Source organism: Galleria mellonella, unplaced genomic scaffold (assembly GCF_026898425.1).
Source record: "Galleria mellonella isolate WM207_F2 unplaced genomic scaffold, CSIRO_AGI_GalMel_v1 utg133, whole genome shotgun sequence".
In the NCBI taxonomy this organism is placed as follows: Eukaryota; Metazoa; Arthropoda; class Insecta; order Lepidoptera; family Pyralidae; genus Galleria; species Galleria mellonella.
The window spans coordinates 644793-665498 of NW_026441990.1; the positions used below are offsets into that span (position 1 = coordinate 644793).

A 20706-nucleotide genomic window follows, 5' to 3' on the forward strand; every position below is an offset into this window, starting at 1 on the left:
TGGATTAATATATAAATAGGCTTGCTTTAGACTGATTATATAAGAATAATCCAAAATTATGGATTTACAATACATATCAATGAACCAACAAGACAACATGCTTGTCTCGATCAAATCATTAGTAATGTTTTCAATGTTATAGGACATACACACAAGGTAGGATTATCAGATCATGAGACATGCCAAACGATCCATGTTCCAATTCTAAAAGAACAAAAGCCGAAGAAGATGTGGTTTAAATTTAAGCGTGACCATAACGAAGACAATATGAATAAATTTGTGCAATGTTTGAGTGGTTTCTCTTGGATGGAGGTTTTTGAAGCAACTAAATTAAATGACGCATTTAATTTTTTTTACGAAAATCTTATTCTTTTTTATAAATTATGCTTTCCTATGTGTAAAATAAAAATAACAAGCAAATCTAAGAATTCTGAATGGATTACGAAGGGATTAAGAAAATCATGTGTCACAAAAAGAAAATTGCGGTTCAAATATTACAAGAAGAAAAATCAAGAAAGTAGGACCCAGTATCGTAAATATGCTGAATCTTTAAAGCAATGTATATATGTAGCACAAAAACTAAATAATAAAAAATATCTAACTAAAGCAAAGAATATAAATAAGGCCACTTGGAACCTTATAAACAAACAAGATCAACTTTATAGGCGAGATAAATATATACATCGACTATATCATGACAATAAGATTATAACCAATTGTAATGACATATGTAACATTTTTAATGACTTTTATATAAATATAGTAAAAAAAATTCATAATGACAAAATAAAACCGACTAAACTTACTCAAATAAATTATCAGAAAAACAGTATGTTTCTATCACCAACAACATGCGATGAAATACGAGTATATAAAATCATCATATCTTTAAATAATACAGAATCCGTTGGATATGATGAGTTTCCAACAAAGTTATTAAAAACCTGTGCACATATAATATCTCCAATTTTAAGTTATTTAATAAACTTATCTTTCATAGAAGGGACATTTCCAGATTTACTTAAAATTTCAGTAATAAAACCAATTTATAAGAAATATGACAAACAGTTAGTAGATAATTACAGACCTATTTCCTTGATACCAATAATAGCAAAGGTGTTTGAAAAGGCAATATATACAAGAATCGTTGCTTTTCTAGACAAATTCAAAATTTTAAAAGATGACCAACATGGTTTTCGTAAAGGAAAATCTACTTCTTTAGCTGCATTTAAGCTTATAAAGACAATAACTGAAAATATTGACAAGAACATTGACACAGTTGCAGTTTTCTTTGATATGAGCAAAGCATTTGATTGTGTATCCCATGACATTCTTCTCAAAAAATGTGAAAAATATGGTCTACGAGGACTTGTATTACAATGGCTAACTAGTTACCTAGAAAATCGCCGTCAATATGTCGAAATTAGTGGAATTAATGATCATGCTGAAGAAATACATTATAAATCCAAAACCTCTGTTAATGATGTGGGAGTTCCCCAAGGAACAATTTTAGGACCCCTGTTATTTATAATATATATAAATGACCTACCAAATGTAACTAAACACCAATGCACCTTATTTGCGGACGATTTTTCAGTAGTAATATCACAAACTCCACAAACAGATTTCAATACTGATATCTGTGATACTATTGCTAATGTTGTGGAATGGCTCGACTCAAATTGCTTAGAAATTAATATTGAAAAAACGAAATATATGAGATTTTATAATAAAAGACCAAAAAGTGATCAATTAATAATTACAATTCGTGAAAAATTAATAAATGAAATAAAAGAAATTTCATTTCTTGGTATTACTATTGATAACCAATGCTCGTGGAAAAACCACGTAATAAAAATATGTAATAAATTAAACAGATTTGTCTATGCTCTCTGGAAATTAACCAAATTAGTAGATCAAAAAGCAGCAGTCATGGCATATCATGGACATGTGGCATCAAACCTTAAATATGGTATACTATTATGGGGAAATTCGGTAAATATTAACAGAGCGTTTATAACTCAGAAACAATGTATCCGTGCCATCTGTAATAAGCGACCTATGACACCTTGTACGCCACTATTTAAGCAGCTGAAAGTACTCACGGTTCCATCAATATACATATTGGAGTGTTGCCTCTTTGTGAAAAAACATTCTTATTTATTTGTAAAAAAAGATGACTACTATAAATTTACTATTAGACATCCTGGAAGGCTTAAGCTACCAAACATAAAAACACGTCTATATCATAGTAACAGTTACTCATCGTGTATAAGAATTTACAATAAATTACCAAATTCACTTACTGATCTGTGTTTAAAAAGGTTTAAAGTCATTTTATGTAAATGGTTAATAACAAAATGTTTTTATACACTGAAAGATTATTTTGCAAGTAAAATGGACGACATTATATAATTGAATCTAGAATGTAGAATATTGTATGCAACACATATTTGTAAATGTATGACGGACGTAACCTACTGAAAAATAATGACATGCATGTATAATTTTACAATAATAATTTGAACTTCAATGTGGCTTTAGTAATATGACTTCTAATTAATAGTTGATTATTAATAATACATATAAAATGTTGCATGCCAAGCTGGCTGAATGTCATGGTTACACAAAATGTATAATGTTATCTAAACTTACCACATTCATCGCAATAAATTTCATTTCATTTCATTTCATTTCATTTCATTTCATTTCATTTCATTTCATTTCATTTCATTTCATTTCATTTCATTTCATTTATTGTTCACTAAACTTTGTCTGTGACTGCGTCCGCAAGACCGGTATGTATCGATTAACGAAAAAAAAAGTAACTCAAATGTATATATTGATCACGCCTATCTCCTATTAGGATAAGAAGAAATAACAATAATGAAGTCACAAAATAATTCTATTCATCGGATGTGTCAATGGTTCAACAAAATTAGGGGAAAAATTCGATATCTTTCATCAGAGCACCATTAGTTTTAAGAAGTTATTATATAATTTTGAAATGAAATAAGTTTTACAAATACATACATATGATCATAGGTCAAAGTATCTCCATGTCCTGCTATATAAGCATACAATATATGGAACAATTATAAATAAAGTACATGCATTATTTAACAGTATATAAAACATAACATTTAAAATTATATAGTGAAACAAAATAAATTAATATGAGACATTATTTTTTACTAATGATGACTATTTATCTTTATCAAAGTTTTATTAAGTTTGGATCATAACTGTAATCAGTAATGTAATCTATAAAAGCATTATAACATTTACTTCTAACTTACTGCTAAATGATGTTTACAATGTAAGGTTGCCAAACTGCGTATTGATATTTTTTTGTATTGTCTTCTTTTTAACGGAGTGCCCATTCCTGTTTGCAAACTGTTAGTGTAAATTGTAACAAATAAATAAATAGAACTCTAAATACTTCGATTCAAACAAACCTCTTTCGTTTCCTCCACATTCCTCAATCTTTTCATACACGCTCACCGGTTACGGGTACTTTTAATTTGGCCCTTCTTCAGCACGTCGCCTATTCGGTCGACGTATCTCTGTCTAGTAAAAATAACTCCTAATTATATGTTACTATCATGCCAATGGTGAGTCCGAAGCTAGCTGATACAATGAAAAATTGTACAAGATTTAAAAACTCCGACTGTCACCCTGGTGATAGAGAACACCGACAACTAATTATTTTGATCCAAATGACAGCTGACAACTTGCTACCTGCTCATTCTGGATTCTAATATACTCGGCAGGGGATGAAAGATTGTTCGTAATGGAAACTACCAGTTCCATTGCTAGAAATATACCCATATACCAAATTACATTTATGTCGTTACAAATAAATAAAAAAAAAATACACCAAATGTTTTTTTTTTCATAAATCTCGAAACAATCTCGCATCTTTTTTAAAATTATTTTACACCAATTTTTTTTCTTATTTCTTAGCTATTATGTACTTTGATCAAACTTTTTTCGACTCTGTCAATGTTTTGAACACCATTTTTTTAAATTTTCCTCGAAATTACTATAATAAAAAACATAATTTAAAAAAAACTTTTTGTCATTACTTATATATATTTTAGTTAAAATTGTTGACTTTTACGGATACCAAACATTGTTTTGGATGAAAGGAATGGATAATAATGGCACTGTAACCACGTCTGCACTATCGCTGTACGCTTTGCGAGGCACTAATGAGGGGTGATAGATAAGAATAAAAGTAGATCAGTTGCCTCATCGTGACAATTTCACCAAGAATTAACCACGATGATTTCCAGGGAGAATCTTAAATAGGTTAATTAAGTAAGTTAGCCCGAGAGGGTACCTATCATCCTTCACTGGTGTCCCTCCAGCGTATACCGATAGCGCAGGTGGGGTTACCATTCCATTATCACAGAATAAAAAAAAATTTAATAGGGTACATTGCTAGTTAGTGGGACCGGTAACTCTTACACTGTTTTTAGCTTGTCAAATTGTCATATTGCCGTTCCGTTATACGCTGTAGATGTACAAGTTGCTGTCCAACAAATAATGTATTGAATATCGATTGCATGTTAGCCGTTTATCAGTACTTGCCCACGCAACGTAATATCTAGATAGACAATTTTTTCAACAAAAACTGCCTAGTTTTTTTTTAAACGATACGCTTTTAAAATTATGGAAATTTTATAAATAGTGACTTTTACAATGTATAGAATATACTTTTTATTAATAAATATACAATATTGTATCATCGACTTAAATGGAATATTAAATAAAAAAACAGTTTTTGTAGTTTCAGTATCATGGCGGTTTTATATTTTTCTTTGTAATTATAAAATAGACGTAAATTAATTTTGTTAGAAGATTATCTTAAAGAAAAAACACTTAATAATTTTGATTACGACAAAAAACTAAAAAAAATAATATCAAACTATTGTATCTAAAATACAAAATTTGAATTATTTAGCTCTATACCTACGCCATAAGCATACCTTCAATGATATAACCAGAGGGAGACTTTGTATAAAAGTCGATTGCTTGGGTTCCTCTGTCCCATTCGTGTTTCTACCGTGAAGCAGTTGTATTTGCATGGCTGTGTTTCGGTTTGAAGGGTGGGATATGGCGTGAATTTACACGGTACAGAGGAATAACATCTGAGTCCTCAGGAATGGCAACGCATGGGGGTATCATAGGCGAAACAGTAAACTCTGTTATGTCCATGATCCTGTTCATGTCTATAGGCGACGGTTACCACTTTCCATCAGGTGGGCCGTCAGCTTGTTTGCCATTCTAAGTTGTATAAAAAAAAAATTACTTACATATAAGCTTAAATTTGTCTAGTTCTTTTTGTTTGAAAATTGTATTTTGTTTGACAATATTGTACTCTATCCGCTGACATTGATGTTCCTTACCAATTTAGGTTTGCTGGATGAGAACTTTTAGAGTTAGGCTCGCCTTTGTACATTTGTTTACCACTGTTTGTTTAATTGTTTGTAACACTTTATTGTACAGTAAAATCTTAATTTATAGGATACAGAGTTCTTAAGAAAAGAATTAATACAATGGCGGACTTGTCATATTTTTTATGTACTATTACTCTGTACAATAAAATATAAATAAATGAAAATTATTTTATGGCATTTTTCGACGCTTGCCGCTCCATCTAAATGCGTATGATCTACTTCACTTCATAGCACCGTGGTTATCATTTAAAGAAATTATTAATGCGTCGCTTCGGTCAAGGTTTGTATTTAACACGCGAAGTGTGGCGTGTGAAAATTATAATTACAGTTCCTTAAACGTTGTGGACTTGGCTATGTAAATAGTGGCCACTTATTTCCCTTTCACTAAGGCCCAACTGGCTTCACTGGTTTCCATGATGACGTCATTACATTTTTTTGGTTGGTCATAATTCATTAAATATATAATAAATCAGCCTTTACTTCACTGCTGAATATAGGCCTCCCCCTATTGAAGGGTTTTGCCAGTAGTTGCCATGCTTGGCTGACGGGTTCACATTCGCAGTTAGTTGGGGGGGGGGGGGGGGATTGTTAGTAATGTTGACTACTAGTCTCATTGCTAGCAATATAAGCCATCAGGTCGGCCTCCACGTGGTCCCCCCTGAAAACCAACGTGCCGAATCCTAGATATACTCATCACGGTAACTGACCTGTTTTTCATTCTCACCTATTATCCCTCATTGGTGCCCCCTTAGCGTATACCGTTAGCGCAGGCGGAGTTACCATTCTGTTATCATTCATTAAAAAAAAACAACAGCTGTTAGTTTTTGATGATGTTTAAAGAGGGATGCTGCTGCCCATCCCTCGACAGTTAAGTTCGTGGTTTTTATTATAATCAAAATACATGTTTTTTTGCAGAATAATATCTGAAGCCTGAGAACAGACAAACTCAGCGTAGGACGACCTCCAACTAGACGGAGCGCAGATATCAAATGCATTGCAAGGAGTCAATCGATGGAGGTGGCTCAGGACCGTTCCCTATGGCAGTCTATGAGGGAGATTTATGTTCAGCAATGAACAAGTAACTGCTGAAATCATGATGAAGATGATGATGATGAATCTATGAAAAACAAATATTTGTCATAAAGCAATTTAAAATTTCAACCGTGATTGATAAAAGAGAAGTTTTAACAATGCGCAGCGGTGACGCCCTCAGAAGGGCGCCAGTCGACGACTCAACGTCCGTTCATGTATAAACTTCCAACAAAAGATCTCATTAGCATAGCAAACTTGAGCGACGACGGTTGCAAATAAACTTAGAATCTCATAGATTCACAACTAGACGTGTCGCATTTTCGAAAAAAATAGTATGTTAAAATAAAAACACTGTGAGATTTTAGAAATAAAAAAACATATCTTTGAAAATTACAACGTCGCGTTAACCTTTTAACCGCTCCGGCCGGATTTATCCGTTAAATAATTTAGTAACCGTGCTACTCTTATCACATTTATGCGGCAAATATATTTGTTTGTATTATTATATTTTCTATTTATTTAACTGCTATATAATAATTAATTAATTTATTTGTTTATTTAAACTTTAATGCACAGTAAAATTCTATGTACATTTATTTGGCGGACTTAACACCGGATAGTGGGGGGAAGGGATTGTAAGTAATGGGGATATAACAGTTCTATTGCTAGCAATATACCCCATCGGGTCGACCTCCACGCGGTTCCCCCTGGAAACCATCATGGTTGATTCTTATCGAATACGTCTCGATGGGGTAACTGACCTGCTTACATTCTCATATTTATCATCCCTCACTGGTGCCTCACCCGCGTATACCGATAGCGCAGACGGGGTTGCCATGCCATTATTACCCATTAAAAAAAACCGGATAGTGTTTTCTACCAGTCAACCAATCTTTTTACTTCAGGTATAAATCCATAGTTTACCTTCATTATGATAATAATTTAATTAAATTAAATTTTTAGAATACATTACATTATACAAACATTAATTAATAAAAAACCAAGCAATAAAACCATTTTATTTTATTAAAAATTCCCAAGTCGTCAGGTATGCAGTATATATATATACTGTTTTAACTATAGGATTATTTATTTTAATTAAACTTTCATGAAATTATACTTTACATTTACGTAAATTACATTTATATTAACATTGTAATAGAATAAATGCAAAATACAAAACAAAAGTATAAAACATTTTATAATCAGTTGTATAAAAATAAAAAAATGGATCAACGCGAAAGTAAACTCTATTGATTGTAAAATAAAAGTCAAAATTAACTCAGAATTGTGATGTAAGGGTAATCGCGTAATATATACAAAAAAAAGTATACAGAAAATAACAATCTCTTATTTTTACACAATACTAGTCCTCAGTCTACCCTGTTATCAGAACCTAGGCGATAAACATTTGGGGATACACTCAGATCGGAACTAATTCAGTGAAGTTAGTTTTCTAAATGAACCCGACCGGGAATTGAACCTGAAACTTCATTACGTAAAGCAGCATCCTCACCACTGCCCCATGGTAGTATCTTTCCTTAGAACTCTCTTATAAATTGCCTCAAGTGAAACTTCGAGAAACTGGTAAACTGTTCAAAACTTAAAACCTTTCTTTCTATGAGGATACTATTGTTATTTATTGCATTGTACTTATTTGTACAGGGCCCTCCCTAAAGGGCGGCGGTGTAGAACAGACTTGGAATAAAGGTAACATACAAGTATACCTACTCGTATGTGTACGTCGCGGGAAAATGAGAATGTTGGGGATTTCATCAAACACCTAGTGTACTCATGAATTCACGAAAGATTTCCAATATCCTAATTTATTGTTTTAATAATAAAAAAATTACAAAATACTAGGTGCATTATATGTTAAGTGATGGGTACGTCGTTTGACTAAAATTTATCTAGCAAAAATAAAGAAGGTAGATTCAGTAAGCTAAGGTAAGTTAAACATATATGTTCTTTCATTATAAATCTTTAAGTTCATTCTATAAGTTCATTCAATATTGTTGATTTTATTACTTTTTTCATTGTTTCAATTTTATATTCCTTTTTATATTAATACCCGCCCACTATGTACTTTTTATTACAACACATTTGTGATTTGTTAAACTTTGTCGGGTGCCCACGATACAGGTTCACCTAGTGTGGGGCCCATTGTATCTTGTTTTTGTAACTTTGTGTTTTTTGTTAAATAAAATAATATAAAATAAAAAATCAATTGTCCTATTAAAACGTCTTTAAATAATTTAATAAATTCTGTTATCTGATAATTAATTAATTAATTAATGTTGTAGGTGACAAATATTTTTATACGTATATATATATATGTTCTTCTAATGATAGTCTACGTTTATTGAAATTTTCATTTGTTACCAATAAGAATTCATTTAAGTTTTTCTTTTCCAATTTTACTAGACTTAGTTCAGTAAAATGATGATCTAATTATAATCTAATGATCATTTCACTAGATTTTTCAAAACAGAAAATTTAATATTATATATTGGTTTATCCGCCATCTTCTGTGCTTCCTTACAGTTCGAACAATATTTAAGAATGTTTATTAGTTATCTAATATTTATAGTACAAGCTCTGTTCAGTTTGGACCTAGGTGGCGCTGTGCAATAAGGGCAGTGATATTTATTTATTTTATGGATGGTTTCCCGGATACTTCATTAAATCTCTCGTATCCTAACTTTGCTGCGACATATTCCTATACGTAGATGCGGCTATAAACTTTAGCGACATGCTACGTTGTTGGGAACATTTAGGAGTATTGTGTGGTATTAAAGTACCTACCGGTCTATTCTCGCGACTTCGTTGAAGAGACTTGTGTGGTTACTTATTTTAAAAGGGTTTTTATTTTACTTTTTTATACTCTATGGGAAGAAGATGTAATAATAATAATGTTACTCGTAACCAATATATAAATACAATATGCTAAAGAGTATAATAAATAAAATGTTTTTTTTTTTTTTATAAAACTTAGAATGGCAAACAAGCTGACGGCCCACCTGATGGAAAGTGGTAACCGTCGCCTATAGACATGAGCAGTACCATGGACATAACAGAGTATACTGTTTCGCCCATGATACCCCCCATGCGTTGCCATTCCTGAGGACTCAGGTGTTATTCCTCTGTACCCTGTAAATTTGTCTTATTGATAAGACGAAAGGGTAACCAAAAGTGAGGAACCTGTATACTTAAACTAGGTTTTACCTGTTCTATGTTGTATCAGTGCTCTCTTGTTTTGTGAAACCAAATTTATGACACCAATAGTTACTAGCATATACTTAATTAAATAACGCTTACAAATTAATGCATTTCAAATTTAGAATGTATGTAGTAGATTTATGCAAAAAGTTTTATTTGTGTGTGTTTGTCTCTGTGTGTGCGTGTACGTGTTCGTGGGCGTGGTCGTGTGCGTGTGCGTGTGTGTGTGTGTGTATATACGTGTGTGTTCAAAAACTAACACACACACACAAGGGTGCAGGGTAATTTTGAAATCGTTATCATACCATAGTAGTAGCGTACTATTTTTTTCTTACAATTTCGTACGCGTGGATTTTAGTAATAGGAAAACCAATTTTAGAGTGCGTATCAAGATAAAATATACACCAGATTTGAAGTTAGGCCTTCAGGAGCACAACTGCGTAAACCGATTCCAATTTAGTGTAAGTTTGGGGAAAGGTACAATTTCACTACTAATCTTTTACGAAGCTAATTATTTCCATTTCACCTTTTATGGCCAGATCATTGAGCGCAACATATTGTTTGAATGGCTTGGTGGATTTAATAAACTAGCTTTTACACGCGACTTGGTCTGCGTGACCGGGGTATGTTCACTGACCGGGATAATTATTAACATATGCCCATCTCCATATAGATAATTAGTATATGTATACTATATTTCATAGTAATTGGTTAAACCGCGAAGGCACTAACTGGTAACAAACAAACAAACTAGTTTGCACATTTGTAATATTGGTATATATTAAAAAACTTATGTTAATTTTTTTTTATACAACTTAGAATGACAAACAAGCTGACGGCCCACCTGATGGAATGTGGTAACCGTCGCCTATAGACATGAGCAGTACCATGGACACAACAGAGTATACTGTTTCACCCATAATACCCCCATGCGTTGCCATTCCTGAGGACTCAGGTGTTATTCCTCTGTACCCAGTAAATTCACGCCATATCCCACCCTTCAAACCGAAACACAGCCATGCAAACACAACTGCTTTACGGTTAAAACACGAATGGGACAGAGCAATCGACTTTTTTACAGTCTCCCTCCTTAATAACTTATCTATACTTATTATAAATCTGTAGAGAGGTCAATTCTGTACATGAAATATATTTCCAAAATAACTATCAGGAGATGATTAGTGATCGATACTGACGCCAAAAATGCAATCAGTACAATTTTTATCCGTCAGTCTGTCTGTATGTTCGTTATAGAAACAAAAACAACTAGACGGATTTTAATGAAACTTGGTACAATTATTCTTCATAGTCCTGGGCAGGTTATAGTATACTTTTCATCACGCTACGATCAATAGGAACAGAGCAGTGAAGGGAAATGTTAAAAATGACCTCCCGTGCGACGCCAGGACGGGCCGCTAGTATAACATAAGTTTAAAAAATGATATAGATACATATGTGTGTAATAATACTACAATTATTGCTACAGACTAATGTGAATGTGAATGTGAGAAAGACTCTGTTTTCCGCGCTTAGCCTCTCATTTGGGCCGTTGTGCGTATGAGTCGTGGCTAGTACAGCCAACCTAGCTCCGCCCAGAAGCGCAGAAGCTTCCTGGGTTCTTCACAGGCCTCACGGAGCGACCCCATCGTTCCGAGGATTTCTAAACGTTGATGGGCCACAGCCTCACATTCCAGGATTACATGAGCAGCCGTTTCTTCGGCGTCGAAACAGCCTCGACATAGAGGGCTGTCTGTGGCTCCTATTGTGTATAAATGTTTGTTTTGCTATACGACCATAGTATTTATAAAATAAATATGGCAATCTTAAAATACAATAACAACAATATTGACAATATTTATTATATCTCCAGAGGGAGACTTTGTACAAAAGTCGACTGCTTGGGCACCTCTGTCCCATTCGTGTTTCAACCGTAAAGCAGTTGTGTTTGCATGGCTGTGTTTAGGTTTGAAGGGTGGGATATGGCGTGAATTTACTGGGTACAGAGGAATAACACCTGAGTCCTCAGGAATGGCAACGCATGGGGGGTATCATGGGCGAAACAGTATACTCTGTTATGTCCATGGTACTGCTCAAGTCTATAGGCGACGGTTACCACTTTCCATCAGGTGGGCCGTCAGCTTGTTTGCCATTCTAAGTTCTATAAAAAAAAAAAAAATATCTTTTTTCAGTCACGTAATATTAGAGACTTTAGGCTCACGCAAAGAAATAACATTTTATTTCCTAAGTTATAAATCTTAGAATATACTTTCGTAATGTGACCATTTTCAGTCGCCATTTTTGCCGGACCTTCGCCCCACATCACTGTCTTGGTGTCCATTTATTTTTATGGAATTCAGATTTTCATTCATCTTACTCACATTTATTTCGAGAAAAGCTTGTAAGACTACGAGTGAAGTCCGTTGATAAAAAAATCTATGTACAACTGAATTACTATGTAAAGCTGACTATGAAAAAAAAAACCATAAATTTTATTCTGAGCATAAATTGCGTAAAGAATTTCATAAAGAAATAAATACCAGACAGTAACAAATTTTACTTGTTCAACCCAGTACTTTCCTGGTTTCAAATAAATTATGTATTTACGTACATCAATGTGGTTTTTATGTATATATTTGTCCTTCTTTTAGAGAGAAACGGGGCAGCAAATTTATGTGGTTTTTTGTACAGCGATAAAATGGAGTTCCGGAGAGTGACAGCTACTTTTTATACCAGAAATATTTCATTCCTTGGGGCAGAATTAAAAATAATTGTGCAAGCGAAATTGCAAGGTAAAAAGTAGAAAAAATAAATGACGCCATTTTGTTGTTATCTTTTGCCTACGTTCTAAAAGGGTCAGCTTAAGTTTGAACCTTATTAACAAAAGGCTTTAACAAAAACAGTCTAACCTTTGTTTAGTAATGGCGGACTTTTGAAATTGTATTTTTGTCTTTTCCTGTACAGTCAAATGTCAACCTATATTGTTTAAAGAGTGATAATGGTATGGTAACCCGACCTGCGCTATTGGTATACACTAGTACCAGTAGAGGTTTTTTTTTTGATGGGTGAAAATGGTATGATAACTCCGCCTGAGCTAACGGAATACGCTGGCGGAGCACCAGTGAAGGGTGATAGATGAGAATGAAAACGTGCCAGTTAGTCCATCATGATGAATTCATCAGGAGTTAACCATGATAGTTTCCAGGGAGAACCGCGAAGAGGTCGACCTCGTTGGATATATTGTTAGCAATGGGATTCTCAGTCTCCATTATTAACAATCCCTTTCCCCCACCAGTAGAGGTTGAAATACTTATTATTTATAAAGTCAGGTCAGTTGGCCCATCGTCATGGATTCCTCTGGATTTTTTTTTATATTACGAAGATGGCAAACAATACAACCCGTCTGATAGTAAACAGTCAGTGTAGCTTATGGACGCCTGCAACACTAGGGGTGTTACAAGCACGTTACCGACCCTGGAGGAAACCTTAATTCGCCCTCTAGAGAATACCTCAAGCTCTTCGAGTTCATTCCACAGCCTGAGTATTCGTAGGAGATAAAGTATTAGTAATATAATTTATATCATTTCATATTATATAATTATGTTAAAGTAATTACTGTACATACCTTTAAAAGGTATGTATATTAATATTGTATTGTATTTAATGCTTGTTATATATCTTATAATACAATATGTTATTGGTTTTTTTATGCAACTTAGAATGGCAAACAAGCTGTACGGCCCACCTGATGGAAAGTGGTAACCGTCGCCTATAGACATGAGCAGTACCATAGACATAACCGAGTATACTGTTTCGCTCATGATACCTCCCATGTGTTGTCATTCCTGAGGGCTCAGGTGTTATTCCTCTGTACCCTGCAAATTCACGCCATATCCCACCCTTCAAACCGAAACACAGCCATGCAAACACAACTGCTTCACGGTAGAAACACGAATGGGACAGAGGTAGGCAAGCAATCGACTTTTGTACAAAGTCTTCCTCTGGTAAGGTTAGTTGGTGTTCCTATAAATAAATAAATAAATAAAATAAATAATAATTGAATTCGTTAAATTGCACCTTTATATTTTCATTCACTATAAAAATGCAGACTTACCATATCTCACATACCTTTCATTTATCAATATAGAATTTGAGACTTTTATACAATTTACCAACAGATCGATCATTTGAATTGAACATTTAATTGATAAATTAACGTCCGTTTTTTAGATGTTTTTTCAAACACGACGTTCCATCTATGTACATAAAAATTAATTACTAAATGTCTTTGTTAAAACTCGCCAATTCGACTGATTTTTCTTTTAAATATTTGTTGAAGTCAGCAAAGGGAGACTGTATACAATTTGTGTACCTATGCCCTTCGTATCTCTACCGCGTATCAGTTAGACTTGCATGGCAGTGTTTTAGTTTGAAGGGACATGGCAGTGAATTTAAAGGGTATGGAGACAACACCATAGTCCTCACGAATTACAACACATGAGAGTTACCATGGATATGACAGTGGACTATGTGATTTTCATGGTGCTATTCACGTGCATAAGTTACGGTTACCATTTTCCATTTTTTTTTGATAGGTGAAAATGGTATGGTAATCCCGCCTGCGCTAACGGGACGCTGGCGGAACACTAGTGAAGGGTGATAGATGAGAATGAAAACAGGTCAGTTAGCCCATCATGATGAATTTATCAGGAATTAACCATGATAGTTTCCAGGGAGAACCGCGAGGAGGTCGACCTGGTTGGGTATATTGCTAGCAATGGGATTCTCAGTCTTCATTACTAACAATCCCTTTCCCCCATTTTCCATTATTTGGGCCGGGTAACTTGATTGCCATTCTAAGTATAACAAACAAAAAACTCAATCGAAGATTCTTATGAAATGATGATAAATGATTAAAAATTGGAAAAATGAGTCGGAAAAATAACAAAATCCAATTTTTTCCTACACAAACTATTCCTAACTGCTAATTTTTAACGTTTGAAGCAATCCTCATGAAATTTAATATACATTCAAAAGTACAATTGTTAGTGAAGAAAGACATAGGTTATTATTTGTCTTGGTCGATCAACATACTCCGGCCACGCGGACGAAGTCGCATGTAAAAGGTAGTCTAGATATCTAATAAATTTTACTCACTTTAGACTTTTTTGTATTCCACTGCGAGTCAGTACAGAAGAAATTGCTTCATAATACGAGCTTCCATTGTTGAATGATTTATAAAGTATAGATAATTAAATGAATATATTCAATAGTAACAGCAGTTGTATAAGAAAACTCAACGTAAATTATTCATTCTGTGATTTTAACTACGTTTAGCTTGTGTTCGCACATTTATTAATTATCTAACTTATTAATTATTGTAACTAATTCAATTTTCGTTAACTACATGTACGTATGTAGCTTTTAATTAACTTATTGTTGTCATATATATTTTATTATTAAGTTACTATACCTGTAAACTACCCTTAAAAGTAATAAATAAATAAATAAATTTAGAGATCTAAGTTTGAAGGTTTCGTACTGTTATTTTTTATAGTCATAACTGTACAATACCCTAAATCACAAACGATGCCAATTAAACCACGCTTTATATAACAGATATGTCGGAACTGAAATTTGAGAGAAGTTGGCCGCAGATATAGGTTAAACTCATATTAAACTGCCACAAAACAAACGTTTGCAAATTATATGGTAAATTGTATTTACAATTTGATTCCGTTGTTTTTCAAATTCAATCATTAAATATTATATTTTTTTATACCCAACATGTGAAAACATGTTACACAGATCTCAAATCACTTGGATAAAGGCAAGAAAATAATGACGATGACATGTGGCAAACAAGCTTTTACTCATACACATGTATCTCCTCATTTTACATTACAATTTTTATATCCCAGTGGGGTAGACAGTACAAATAGTATATGATATTCTCAAATTGAATTACACTATCGCTTTCTTCACATTCAAAATAACAATAAAAAATATATATAAATAAATACTATTAGACTTATCACGCAACGCCATCTAGTCCCAAACTAAACATAGTTTGTATTAATACTTAATCGATTTTTTTTACCTGTACAATATATTGTAATTAAAGGCCGTATTTTATATATAAAAAACCATACAAAGTAACGACGAAACATTAGTAATTAATACTTTTATAATGTAAACAGAATTTATACATTCATACACCGTCTCATACAGAAAGAAAGAAAACAAAGGAGGAAATATTTTTATTCAAGTAAACTTAGTTTTAAGTATTTTTAAAAAGTATTTTTTTTTTCACTAGCTGACCCCGTGAACTTCGTACAGCTTGACAGTCGATTCTTTATTTTTTTTTAGTTTTTTTTTAATACATAAAAAAAGAATAAAGATTAATTTAATAGATAAAAAAAGAAAAAAGAAATTTAATAAGTCAACAATTACATTATGTTAAAAAATAAAAATTATAAAACACGTCGTGCCACGTCACTCAATTCTTTTGCCTTCCTGGAACCCCTCCACTAACACTTGAACTTTATGACATGGTATTAAAGTTCAAATTGACTTTTAAGTATTATTACAAATTATTTGTACGGGAGTATAGAAAAGTGTTGTTTCTAGATTCATTCAGGCAATTTTTTTAAGTTTTTCTCTCTGTAAAAACCATCCTCGTACTTCAAGGAATATTCGAAAAAAAGAATTAGCGAAATCGGTTCAGCTGTTGTCGAGTTTTGTGCTTAGCAACACATTCAGCGACTTATTTTTATATTATAGATTACCGCCCATTCAGTACGAAATTTCAGTCAAGAAAAACGGACAAGAAATTCAGCTGTTTCTTCTTCTTTAAAAAAAACGTTTTCTGTTTCTTTAAAAAAAAAATATAATTAAATACATACATCCATATTTAGAAAAACGAATAAACAAATCATGCAAATTAGCAAATTAGTTAACTATATTTCCTTCAATAAATGAGTGAGTAGGTAACTAAGTAAATAGGAATGTAACTGGAACTCGTGTGCCAAATGTGAGACCCGTGTCATCCTTATCAATCCTTTGTCTTCCCAAATCCCGAACGTGTCAAAATTTTGACAACATTGATATCAATCTGTCCTATCTTCTATCATCGAAAAATACGCGATATATGTATACTATTTTTTACCCGCGGCTTCGTCTGTGTGACCGGGATAAAAGTAGCTTATATCCTTCTCCGTCCTATAAAATACGTGTAGGTATATCAAATTTCATATTGGTTAAGCCGTTAAAATGCTGTAAGGTAATAAACGAATATATATTATTTATTTATTTAAACTTTAATGCACAGTAAAATTCTATGTACCCTTGGCAGACTTAACACCGGACGGTGTTCTCTACCAGTCAACTATTGGGCAAACCGAGAAATACGTAGTGCATATCTGAATAGAGAAAAAAAAATAAACCAATATTTATATAATATAAACATACATACAATAAATATATACATAAAATATTACTACATAAAACAATTAAAGAAAACAACTGCATATCTGAATAGAGAAAAAAAAATAAACCAATATTTATATAATATAAACATACATACAATAAATATATACATAAAATATTACTACATAAAACAATTAAAGAAAACAACTGCAATAGAAGAGATATTATATGATAGAACACTTAATTATATACTATATATTTTAAATTTTATGATTTAATACTGTTTAGTGGTATATAAATTATTAATTCACACAAGTTAATATTTTAAATAATTAACATAAAAAAAAACAACTGGCATGTTTTCTTTTTGGCTGAAATTGCGTTCTAAATGGGCAGTAATAAAAAAATTTACTATTCAAAAATGCTTAAATCTAAGTTTACTTAAATATTTATTTTTTGGGTTTAATTTTCTTTTAGTATAAGTTCGTTACGTGATATAAGTATAAACATTTTATTAGAAAGGTATCTTTTCCTGTTGATATTATTCAAATTAATATATGAAATAATTAGTCTCTCATTTGACTAAAGACTGATATTAAATGACTGAATATATTTCACTTTTACTTACGTACATCATCACCTTACTTCTATTCGAGTTTTAAATTCGAGGCTGCAGACATACATTGGATTCTTAGTATCAAATTAGTAAAAGCCAATGTAAAATAATATTGGATTTCTGCTTTTAAGTTTTATATATCCATAGCCCAATTTCCCAGTTTTCTTTTTTTTATACTACTTAAAATGGCAAACAAGCTGACGGGCCCCCTGATGGAAAGTAACCGTCGCCTATAGACATGAGCAGTACCATGGACATAACAGAGTATACTGTTCGCCCATGATACCCCCCATGCGTTGCCATTCCTGAGGACTCAGGTGTTATTCCTCTGTACCCAGTAAATTCACGCCATATCCCACCCTTCAAACCGAAACACAGCCATGCAAACACAACTGCTTTACGGTTGATACACGAATGGGACAGAGGTAACCAAGCAATCGACTTTTGTACAAAGTCTCCCTCTGGTCTCTTTTCTTCCCAAAATAAGAGAAAAACTTCCCGTACTATTATCTTCTGGTTGACAAATAAAGCTCAGTTGCGGTTAAAAATTTCTATGTCATTGTCAACCTTATAAATTAGAATGTTTCTTATCTCTACATTTAAAATTTGAATATCACGTGACTTTAATATCTTAAATTCGAATAAAATATCAAATTCAATATGCGTTTAGGATTATGATTTATCAGATTTACCAAATATCAATAAATATACTGAAAAAAAAAAATTATCGAACGACGACGGCCCACTCTAGAAGGAAAGTGGTAATCTATTGACATAAATAGTATCATTGTGATTTATTTTTTTAAATAAAATTATTGATCAAAAAGAAATATGATGCAAAAGGCGGACTTAATGCTACTAGCATTCTGTACCAGTCAACCTTTAGGATGAACAGTGAATTACGAACGCGATACTTCATTACAGGGGCAAGTAAAGAAATTTCAGTCGGTACAATTAATAACATATACCTTTACATAACAAATAATATATACATTTATATACAAGTAGATAAATATACAAAATATAAATAAATAAGTAAATAAAATATAAAAGATGATAACTAGCTACTACTGTAGTTGTAATGGGTTCATGGACCATGGATGAATGGGTGCAAGGTGTGAATGGACTTTGAACATAGCATTTATTATATATTTGAACATAGCTCTCGAATACCTTCAGGCAGTGCATTCTAGAATCGTAAAACTTTAATGGAGAAGGAGTTAAAGACATATCACAATACAGAACAAATCACCATCACAGATAAATAATTATAAATCTTTATAAATATTTAAATTTATAATATTAGTAGAATGAGAGTTTATTTAGTTATTACATTTAGAATAATCTTATAGACAGGTGTGTATCATGGAAAAACAAAACTCAATTCAGTAGATAAAAGAAAAACTTAAAATTCCTATTAAAAAAAAAAAACTACTTGTCTCCGTGATAAAGTGGCTATTCACACCGTGTGGCAATGTCAATTTATTAAATGAGATTGTCTTGACCACATTGTATTGGGTTTTTTTTTTAATTTTTAATTAAAACCTTTCATCTATTCTCCAGAGACATTTGTTTAGGTAACATTATTATAAAAGAATAATTTTCAGTTCTAAGTCTATGCCATTTAAAAAAAAAATAGCTATATTAATCAAATACGTATATATCTTATTTTTATCTAAACCAATTTTTTAGAAAAGAAAGATATCATTACTTCTAATAGATAAATTTAAAAAATACTTATCTAATTTTAAAAATACTTTCTACTATAGAAAGCTTCGTTATCAGCAAGTAAAATATATGGTATTTTATTAAAAAAAAAACATGTAATAACGAGAATAGTGTTAATATTATTAAACAACCAGAAAGCTGGCGTAATAAAATATTTTCAGGTGATATAAAATATAATGAACACATACAAAAGACGCCCAGATCGCAGAATAAGACAAAAGATATCAAATACTTCTCACTTACCTATATTGACATTAAAACAATAAGCAACGTCCCTTAAACACGTGGTCGGAATTTTCTTTTTTCAAATTAAATTTATAATAATTAATAACTCACCTTTCAAGTCGTCAATGAGATCTCCTGTCACGGAACACGCTTTTTTTTAACAGTTACAGTCAAATGTTTATATTTACCGACGTTACAACGCGCGTGTATACAAAGAAACACGTCCACCCGGTACGGGTGTGCTGCCACGAATGGAATGAATGAAAATCAGGGGTAGCTGACGGAGGGCGGGGCTGATCTGGGAGGTATAAACCGGGAAAGTTGAAAAGGCGCGACTCCTCCAACAAGCGACGGTGGTGCAACTCGTTCTCTGTATGGTCGGTTAACGGAAAACTCTTTGTGGTTCTATTCGAGGATTAACCTACTTGTTTCAGAAGTTGAAATGACTCTGCAATAAGTTCGTGGTGGATTTAATATTAATTTTCGCCTGGTTATATCACGTTCTTGGTGGGAGAGAGTTATTGAAAAATTTCGTGGAATCCTCCCTCTTAAGAGCCTAATAGCTTCATATTGAATATTATCGTATATTTTTTTGTATACGGTCAATAAGTAGAAGGTTCACAAAAACTAATGTCGGTTACAATAAGAAGTAAATCTTGATACTGTTAATCAATCTAAAGGATGGTTCTTTAAATAAATAGTTATCGTGCATGATTAATCGCAAAGGCTAAATATAATAAGTATAAACTTATTCTTTAAAAAATTAGGTTTAAGCTCTTATACAAATATAGGTAAGGGCCGAAACCCACTGATAGTTTTTATAAAACTCAACAATTATATAACAAAATAATATTTTCAAATTTCGAACTTTCCCAATGAACCAATTTGAAATTTCTAAATATTATTTGAAATTCCCACACAAAGCACTATCTTCCACGCACAACCACTCTTTGAAATCAACTTCCAACAGCAGTATTTCTGAACCAATACGACATC

At 32.4% G+C, this 20706-nt stretch overlaps 1 protein-coding gene across 2 annotated transcripts in view; it reads right to left on the bottom strand.

Annotated features, from left to right (window-relative positions):
• LOC113511011 (calbindin-32) overlaps positions 1–19960 on the bottom strand; it is a 125523-nt gene extending 105563 nt beyond the window's left edge. For both annotated transcript variants that reach the window (XM_026894567.3, XM_052903143.1), the window contains exon 1: positions 19822–19960. The gene's annotated coding sequence lies outside the window, so the exon portion shown is untranslated. The remainder of the gene's footprint in view (positions 1–19821) is intronic.
• Positions 19961–20706: the final 746 nt, after the last annotated feature.